This window comes from Apodemus sylvaticus, chromosome 21, assembly GCF_947179515.1.
Source record: "Apodemus sylvaticus chromosome 21, mApoSyl1.1, whole genome shotgun sequence".
NCBI classification, from domain to species: Eukaryota; Metazoa; Chordata; class Mammalia; order Rodentia; family Muridae; genus Apodemus; species Apodemus sylvaticus.
In genome coordinates, this window is record NC_067492.1 from 47,251,877 (window position 1) to 47,261,387 (window position 9,511).

Below are 9,511 nucleotides of genomic sequence, written 5' to 3' on the forward strand. Positions count from 1 at the left end.
CAGCACGGTGAGAGGTTTGAACAAAGCAGCCAGTCTCCATTCGGGACTGGATCTATTGTCTGCGGATGGCCTGGTGACTGGAAGCCAGGTGAGGCAGACAAGGGCTTCCCAAGACCACAACAGTCATCTAAAGCAGGAAGCCAGACACAGGGCCTCACCCCTGCCAAACGAGCAGCTGAAGAGGCTGAGGCCGGAGGACCGTAAGTTCAAGGATGACCTGGACCTCACATGGAGATTCTCCTTCAAAAAGCCCAAACTGGGCACTGGAGAGGAGGCTCGGGGGTTGAAAGCACACACTGTTCTCAGAGAGGATTCAGTTCAGTGTTGATGGCTCATAAACACTGACACATCTTGGCCCTGCCCTACTCCCTGGCATCAGGAACTACCTTTAAGCACTTCTTAACCTGCAGGGTCTGTCAACAAACCGTCAACAGGAAAAGTTGAGAGAGCGGTCTAGTTTCTGTTTGCGCCCTCTACCGAGCTCATCCCCTCTGTCTGAAGCTTGTGGTACAGAAGGTCGGTCCCAAAGCCTTTCCCAGGGCACTGATGGACCCCCCTCCCTCTGTCTCTCTGTCTCTCTGTCTCTGTCTCTCTCTGTCTTTGTGTCTGTCTCTCTGTCTCTCTCTGTGTGTCTGTGTGTTTTCCCTTTCTTTCTGGTTACATAGCCCATGTTGCTCATGAGCTGCCCTGTTTCAGCCTTATGGATATTTGGAATTACAGGCCTGTGCCGCCACTCCTGGCTTGTGTATGTGTGTAAGGAATTGGGGGTTGGGGTGGGGTCAGAGGTCAGCTCAGTGTTGGTGTTGGTCTTCAGGAGCTGTCCACCTCTTTTTTTTTTTTCCTTTTTTAAATTATTGAAGTATAGGGGTTGGAGAGAGGGCTCAACTATTAAGAGCACTTGTTCTTGCAAAGGACCCAGACTTGATTCCCAGCACCGATATGGTAGCTGACAATCACTAAAAACTACAGATTCAGGGGGATCCAACAGGCTCATATGTGGTGCGCATACACGTATACAGCTAAAACATTTATAGACATAAAGTAAAATCTGAAAACAATTTCAAGCATTACCTCATTTCCCATCTAACCTCCCCCCTCTAGTGCCTTGTGTGGCTTCTCTCACTTCTCAGATTCATGGTCTCTTTCCCTTTATTGTTATAAACAGCCGAGTCACTTATTTGGGGGGTAGGGGTATAAGGCATGGCTTCTCTGTGTGGCCCTGACTGTCCTGGTTCTTTTCAGGAGTGCTGGGATTCAAGGCTGTTCCACCATAACCCAGCCATTTAAAAAAAAAAAAAAAACAGACTTAATTCACTTTATTTTTCACGTATGAAAACCCTTATATGGTAGCCACAGCTGGAGCTTGGATCCTCTGAGCAGGCTGGTGTGGGTTTTCACAAGATGGTCAGTGAATTCCTGATAAGGAGACGGTGAACATAGTCTCTTTCCAGAGGTCTGGGGTCAGGAAGCTGCAAGTCTTGGAGATGGTATCAAAGGTGGCCTTGGCAAAGTTGCCCAGGGTGGCAGTGCAGCCCCTGGCTGATGTGTGGCAGTCATCAATACACTGCAGTCATAGCCAGAGCTTCTGGGAACAGGAGCAGAGAATGACAGTGCCTCTGGGGGCAGGGATGAGACGCACCAGCTCCGAGCCACAGACCTGTCACCTTGCCTGGAACAGTGTGGGCGTGTCAGTCTTGCTCCCCTGGTCGTCTGTCTGCACGGGACGATGGAGAGCTGGGCCCACATGGCCCCTCGATGCCAGTGGCTGCCTGCTTGGAGCATTTAACACCAAGGCCAGCATGGCCATTGTAGTCCCCAGTAGTGACAGAAGACACGAGCCCGGTCTGTTGTCCAGCCCGAGTCTGCTTCTGTACTGGCGGAATCATTAGAAACTCTTTCTTTAGGGATGCCCTCAGGAAGTCAGTAATCTTGGATTCCTTAATGGGTAGGGAGAACAGGTTGCTCTCCTCCAGGGAACTGATCCTGTCCAGGCGGCCCAGCTCAGGGACACGGATCTACTTCTGCTTTATCTCCACAGCCACATTTTCAGCCTCTCCCACGGTCCCTAAAACAACTGTTGAATCGCCAGAGGAAGCTGCAGCCTCCTAATCCTGGGCCCTCCTGTTGTGGTTTTGTTTTCTGAAGAAGAAACAGCTGAGGGCTGGAGAGATGGCTCAGTGATTAAGGGCACTGGCTGCTCTTCCAAAGGTCCTGAGTTCAATTCCCAGCCTCCACATAGTGGCTCACAAACATCTGTAATAGCATCCTATGCTCTCTTCTGGTGTGTCTGAAGAGAGCAATAGTGTACTCATATATGTAAGTAAGACTTTTTTTGTTTTGTTTTTGTTGTTGTTTTTGAGATAGGGTTTCTCTGTGTAGCTCTGGCTGTTCTGGAACTCACTCTGTAGACCAGGCTGGCCTCGAACTCAGGAATCTGCGTGCCTCTGTCTCCCAAGTGCTGGGATTAAAGGCATGTGCCACCATGCCTTTAAAAAAAAAAAAACAACCTTTTTTTAAAAGAGGTTTTATGTTTTTAAATAAAAAAAAAAACAGCTGAGACTGTTTACTGTTGCTTATACATATGATTTCAGGGCTGACCATTTAGTAGTGGATAATCAGGGGGCTCATTCCTGGGAAAGACTAATTCTCCCTCTCTCTGCCAACATTTTTAGTTGCCTGTGGTTCTTTGTCTAAAGGCTGAGCCCTGTGAGATCCTTTTTCCACATTAGCATGTCTTTTGGTGACCTCACTCTGTAGGTCTCATTTAGTCAGTCATATTATTGAGGTATTACAAGTATAGCTTCCCTGTCATTTTCCAGGATACACAACCACACAGCACACTTCCTGTCCTGACTTGTACAACCTTTTCATCCTCTCTTTGTCGATGTGGGGTGTGGTGGTTTTAGTAGGAATGGCCCCCATTCCTACTCATGTGTTAGAATGGTTGGCCCATAAGGAGTTGCACTACTAGGAGGCGTGTCCTTGTTGGCATAGGTGTAGCCTTGTTGGAGGAAGTGTGTCACTGTGGGGGCGGGCTTTGAGGTTCTCACATGTTCAAACTATAGCCTGTGTGGCCCACAGTCTCCTGCTGCTGCCTGTGGCTCCTGATGTAGAACTCTCAGCTCCTCCAGCCGCATGTCTGCCTGCATGTGGCCACACTTCCCACCATGATGGTGATGGACTGAATCTCTGACACTGTAAGCCAGCTCCAATGAAATGTTTGCCTTTCTGAGGGTGGCTGTGGTCATTGGTGTCTCCTCACAGCAATGGAAACCCTAACCAAGATATGCAGTTGTGTTAGATATATCCACTGGGCACCCCAGGTCAGTTCTCTCTGCATTTTCAACAGTCATGGCTTTCTACAATGGCCCCATCTACCACACAGAGAATCTGCTTCCTTGATGAGGAGCAGAGCCACACTGGCCTGTGAGTATAAAGCAGTGCGGAAGTATTCAGATTTAGTAAAGAGACTTTAAGCCTCCTCTAAGCTCCAGTGACCTCACCAACCACCATAGCTGGCGAGGTCTATAGTACCAGGTGTGATTTTCCACTTGCTAAGCAGGCTACAGTCCAATTAGACAGCTGGTTGTTACTGCTAAGACATAAGCATCTCCTTGCACCTCTACCGATCTGGCCATCTGCTTCACGGGCATCTCAGCTGGGTAGGACGACTGAGTTCTTCCCTCTCTGGCCAGCTTGCACAGCACCTTCTGGAATTAGGAAAGCTAGGCCTCAGGAAGGAGGTTTTTTTTTTTTTAGGTCAGATCCAGCTGAAATCTCTAAATCCTGTGTCTGAACCACATGGTGTCTTCAGCATCTTTAACCTCTGGCAACCTCTGCTAACCAAGGGCAACAGCAATAGTCTGTATTGTTTTGAGGGAGCCTTGAAAAAGGGTTTCTCGTGCCTGTACTGCGGCTTCTTCTAGAGAGTACAGCTGTTGGGGTCTTGGAGGGCACATTAGTTCCCCGACTGGCACAACTTCATAGAGACAGCACACATGTCCATCTGTATTATATATAATTATAACTAAACATAAAAACAATGCAATTCACTGTGGCTTTCCAAACATCCTCAGTGCTATTCAGCCCTCTTTCCTCCTCCTCGTTCTTCCTTCCATTCTGAAATTAAAGCCACCCCTGTCCCCTCATTTTTCCCTTCATATCACTTGGCCCCTGTTACTTGTCTGAAATTTGAGAAAACCCGTGGCATTTCTTTTTCTGGGTCTGTGTTATTTCATTTAATAGGATCAATTTGAGTTCCAGGTTCCAGTCATTTCCCTGCAAAGTTTATCGGCACAAGCCATGTAGGAAAGGCTATGGTAAGCAAGTGAGTCTCCTAGAGATGGCCCACCGTTGTGCATGGCAACGATGGGTGTGCGTTGAGAGACATGGACCCCGGAGATTTCACCCCAGGATCGCTTCTTGCTGCTCATGTGTCCTTCCTGCCACTATTACCTAGGCGAAGGAACCCTGGGCACCAGCCCACCCTATTGAGCAAACTTCTGCAGATCATTATGAAGGTGCACTTTCATGTAATAATGATGTGTAGATGAACTGATGATTTCATAATTTCTGAAAATGATTTTATAGAACTCCTGAAGTGATTCAAGTAATTTTAAGCTCCCAGGTTTTTTTGTTTGTTTGTTTGTTTGTTTGTTTTTGTTTTTTAAGCTGCAAATAGAGTTCTTTGTCACAGCATGTAAATTGCACCAGGGAACAAAAAAGGCTTAGAACAAAATTAATGATCAAGGAAAAACATTTATTCTAGGTCAGGTCTAAGGACAAGGCCACAGTGTGCCCTGTGGTGAAGCAAGGGCATGTGACACCATCGCTTTGAACTTAGGAGCTTCTAGAATGAAACACTGCTTTGAACTTACTATTGACATCTTTCTGTGACTCCCTTTTGTTTAACATTTTATCTGTGAGGTAATTTTATAAAGAACTTTTGTCTAAGAAGCTATACAAAGACTGGGAGAAAAATAAATGTGTAGATGTCTGTCTGAGTGTGTAACTTCCTCTTTCTCCCTTCTCTGTGGAGCCACAGAGTTATTTACTTTATATAGTGGTCTACCTGCATATATACTGCAGGCCAGAAGAGGGCACCAGATCTCATTAGAGACGGGTATGAGCCACCAAGTCGTTGCCAGGAACTGAACTCAGGACCTCTGGAAGAGCAGTCAGTGCTCTTAACCACTGAGCCATCTCTCCAGCCCTCACAAAGAGGGCAGTGAGAGTAGGCCAGTGAGAGGCCCCTGAGTTAAAGAGTGAAGAGTCCAAGTAACTAAATTTCTTTTCCTAATCCCCTACTGCTATCAGCAGGAGTCAGTTGCCAGAAGCCATCAACTCTGGCCCCCAGAAAAGTAAGAGAGGTTAATGCCCAGAGGCCATTGTCCTCAGGTCTGCACCGCACCTCAGTGCCTGATGGAACCCTGACATTTCACACACAATTTTAGTTTTCCTTACAGCACCATAGCACTGCATAGAGTACATGTACCACATTGTCATTAGCCAGTCATCGCTTAGAGGACATTCAGGTTGCTTGGGTCTCCTAGCTATTGTGTATAGAGCGGCAATCAGCACGGCTGAGCACACGTCCCTGAAGTGAGAAGTCCTTTGGTCACATGCCAAGGAGAGTATAGCTGGATTATACGCTAGGTTTATTTTTTGGCTTTTTGAGAATTCCATAGTGGCTACACCAGTTTTCAATCCGCCTAGATTGCACCCCCTCTAGAATTTGTTAATGGTTAATGGTTGTTTTATTGGTTTTATCCATTCTGACAGAGATGAGATGAAACCTCAAGATTCACCCTTACTCTGTGGGCTTCACTTCAGTTGTTTTCTTAAATGTGCAGAAGATTTTTAGTTTTGTGAGGTTCCAAGTGTCAATTATTGGCCTTGTAGAAAACAAGTTAGCATCAGGAAAGAGTATGATAGGGGGACTGGAGAGATGGCTTAGCGGTTAAGAGCACTGACTGCTCTTCTGAAGGTCCTGAGTTCAAATCCCAGCAACCACGTGGTGACTCACAACCATCAGTAACAAGATCTGATTCCTTCTTCTGGTGTGTCTGAAAATAGCTACACTGTACTCACATAAAAAAAAAATCTTTAAAAGGAAAAAAAAAAAAAGAGTATGATAGGGCCCACTCCGCCATCTTCTAGCAGTCTCGGTGCTTAGGACTTTGATAAACTTGGAGTTAATTTTCTTGGCAGATGATAGGTGCAGGTCTATTGTCAGTTGGCATGTGGACATCTAGGTTTCTCAGTGTTGTGTGTTGGAAATGTGACCTTTACCCCAGTGTAAGCCTGCAGCATCTTTTCGATTCGATGTCTATGTTTGGGTCTTCTGTCTTCTTCCACTGGTGTTCATGATCATGATTTCTTTTTCAGTGTGTTTATTGTTAGTGTATAGAGAGACTACTGATTCTTGTAAGTTGATTTTCTGTATTCTAGCTGGGTTACTGTTGCTATAATGGAACACCATGACAAAAAGCAAGTTGGAGAGGTTCTTAATCAGTGTTTGATTGCCGTGAAGAGACATAGTGACCAAGGCAACTCCTATAAAAGAAAGCATTCAGTGGAGGCTTGCCAGGAGCCATCCTCACTCAGAACGCAATGCCAAGAACTCTCCATACCAGGAGCCATCCCCACCTGGCTCTCAGTGCCAGGAGACCTTGATACCAGGAGTCATTCTCACTTAGATCTCCATGCCAGGAACCATTCCTACGTAAATCTCAAAACCCTCTCCTTTGAAGTTCATCTGTAGATAGGTTACTATAGCAACCCCTTTCCACTTCACACCCTCATGACCCCCCTTTTATCATGCCAGAATTCCAGCAGCAATAACTAGCTTTACCAGAAATTATGAGAAACTGTTTCTTAGAAATGATGCCAACCCCCTGAGATTGTTCCCCCTTTACCTCTCCCAAACCTTGTATGCTTCCCTTTATATTGACTTGTGTAAAAATTAAAGTTTGACCGCTTGATCTGAATTAGACTTGCTGTCCGGCCACTATTGTCTTGTCGCCCCATCGCCTTTCTTCTAGGTAGCTTAAGGAACCCTGTTGACTGTCCTGCGGGTTGGGACAGGGGCTGGCTTACAGGTTCAGAGGTTCCCTATCTTCATGGCTGGGAGCATGGTGGCAGTCCACAGGCAGACATGGTAGCTGACGAGTTCTCCATCTGGATCCACAGTCAGCAGGAAAAGAGAGCCACTGGACCTGGCCGGGTGCTGGGAATCTCAGAGCCTACGCCCAGTGACACACTTAACCAACAAGGCCACAACTCCTAATCTTTCCAAACACTGCCACTCCCTGGTGACCACACATTCAAGTCTATGTACTTATAGGGACCATTCTTACTCAGGCCACCACAGGAGGAAAGGGATTATTTGGCTTACACTATCACATCATGCTCCATTACTAAAGAAAGTCAGGACAGGAACTCAAGCAGGGCTGGAACCTGGATGCAGGAGCTGATGGAGGGCCATGGAGGGTGCTGCTTACTGCCTTCCTGCTCTTGGCTTGCTCAGTCTTCTTTCTTATAGAACCCAGGACCACCAGTCCAGAGTGGTCCCACTCAAGGGGCCGCCTCAGACACTAATTAAGAAAGTGCCCCACAGGCTTCTCTACAGCCCAGTTTTCTGGATGCATTTTCTCACTTGAGGTTCCTTCCTCTCAGAGGCATTTTCTCAATTGAGGTTCCTTTCTCTGTGATAACACCAGCCCGTGTCAAATTGACACACAAAACCAGCCAGTACAGACAGGATCTTAGAGAATGTCTACACAACACTCGTTAAAGCCCATAAGAAGGAAGAATAGGAAAGACTTCAGTAAGTCTTCTTTCCCACACAGGTGCACACACATTTGCATAAATATACACACACAGACACACACACTGAAACATAATAACAAAAAAGTAAAAAAACCAAACCATAGTAGGAATTGTAGCAGAATCATATCTAGGGTAAACATTAGAATAGTTATTTTCCACTGTGTCCAGGGTAGACATCAGAATGGATAGTTCTTTTCTAGAAGTGCTTAGACTTTGAAATCTTTGAGGGACCAGTGGTTGTCTCCTAGCATCCATGCGTTGTTTTTCTGAAGGAGCTTTTTACCTTAGCATGATTTTGGTCACAGGACAGTCCTGACACATCTGGAATGGCTGGATTTAGTGAGTGCTGTAGACAGTGCACAGTAAGAACTCAAGTTGCAGGGCCGTGAAGTTTTCCTTCAGGAAACATATAGGTTATGTTAGGGGCTTGTTTTACCCCCAAACCACCTTTTGTGTAACAATAACTATGCTTTTGCAGGCCTGTTTGAGATTCAGTCTGTAGAGGCTGGGACTTCCTGCTGCCAACAGGGTCTTAACTCATCCTTGAGTGACTCTCTTTGATTGACCCTCATAATTCAGAACACTGACACCAAACCAAACCAAATCAAAATCAAACAATCAGTCAATCAGTCAATCAAATAAAGAAACAAAACACCACCCTCAACCCCCAAGAGCTGCAGCATGGCACGGGGGCCCGTGTTCGGTCTCTAGAACCACAACAAAAATCACCAGGGAACTTAATTTTAATAATATTTTTTAACATACTGTCATTTTTGTCTTTTACCAGAAAGGTTGCAAGTTTTCCTTCTTGACCTTGTGTGTGTAAGCTGGTGCTGTGCCAAGTGATCACAGCCAGCCTTGAACTATATACTCTTTTATTTACTTATTCGTTTACTTATTTATTCCCCCAGCCCCCCACCTAGCCAGGGCCTCTTTAAGTAGACTGACCTGGGACTCCCTGGTAGACCAAGGCTGGGATTTACAGACATTTGCTGGCCTCCTGTTTACTGGGACTAAGGGTGTGTGCCATCACATCTGGCTACACTATGCTTTTAACATTTCATATTTATTTATGAATGTTTGTGCACACGTGTATGCACATGTATATGTGTGTGATTGCACATGTGCCGTGGTGCCTGTTGGAGGTCAGAAGATAACTTGGTAGAATCTGTCCTGGCCTTACATTATGTGGATCCCTGGGATTGAATTTAGCTCACCGGGTAGGGCAGCAAGTGCCTTCATCCACAATGTCATCTTTCTCCGCACTCTTCTTTGATGTATGGCGGCACCTGTCATTTTTTTCCAGTATATTTCAAGGGCTCAGTAGCTACATATATGATAACGCAGGCAGAGACAAAGGTGGTTTTGCTTCTAGGGTCAGCTCAACTGACAGGGGCTGTTTTAGGCACCTGCAGAAAAGGCGGTGCAGGCTTTCTTTTTCTTTCTCCACTCGGGATATTTGGAGTCCTTTCAAGGGTCTTGGTGGTGAAATCTGAGGTCTTATCTCTTAGATGAGCCTCTTTACATTTACAAATCCACCCCAAGCATTACCCTCCGGGCCACGCAGCGCTTTGTTCTAGTTTTGCCGCAGCGACCTTTCAGCCAGACGTCGCTGGATTTGCACCGCAATGCTGCAATGGGCGGAGCCAAAGGGCGCGCGGCGCCGAGGCTCCCTTTTGAT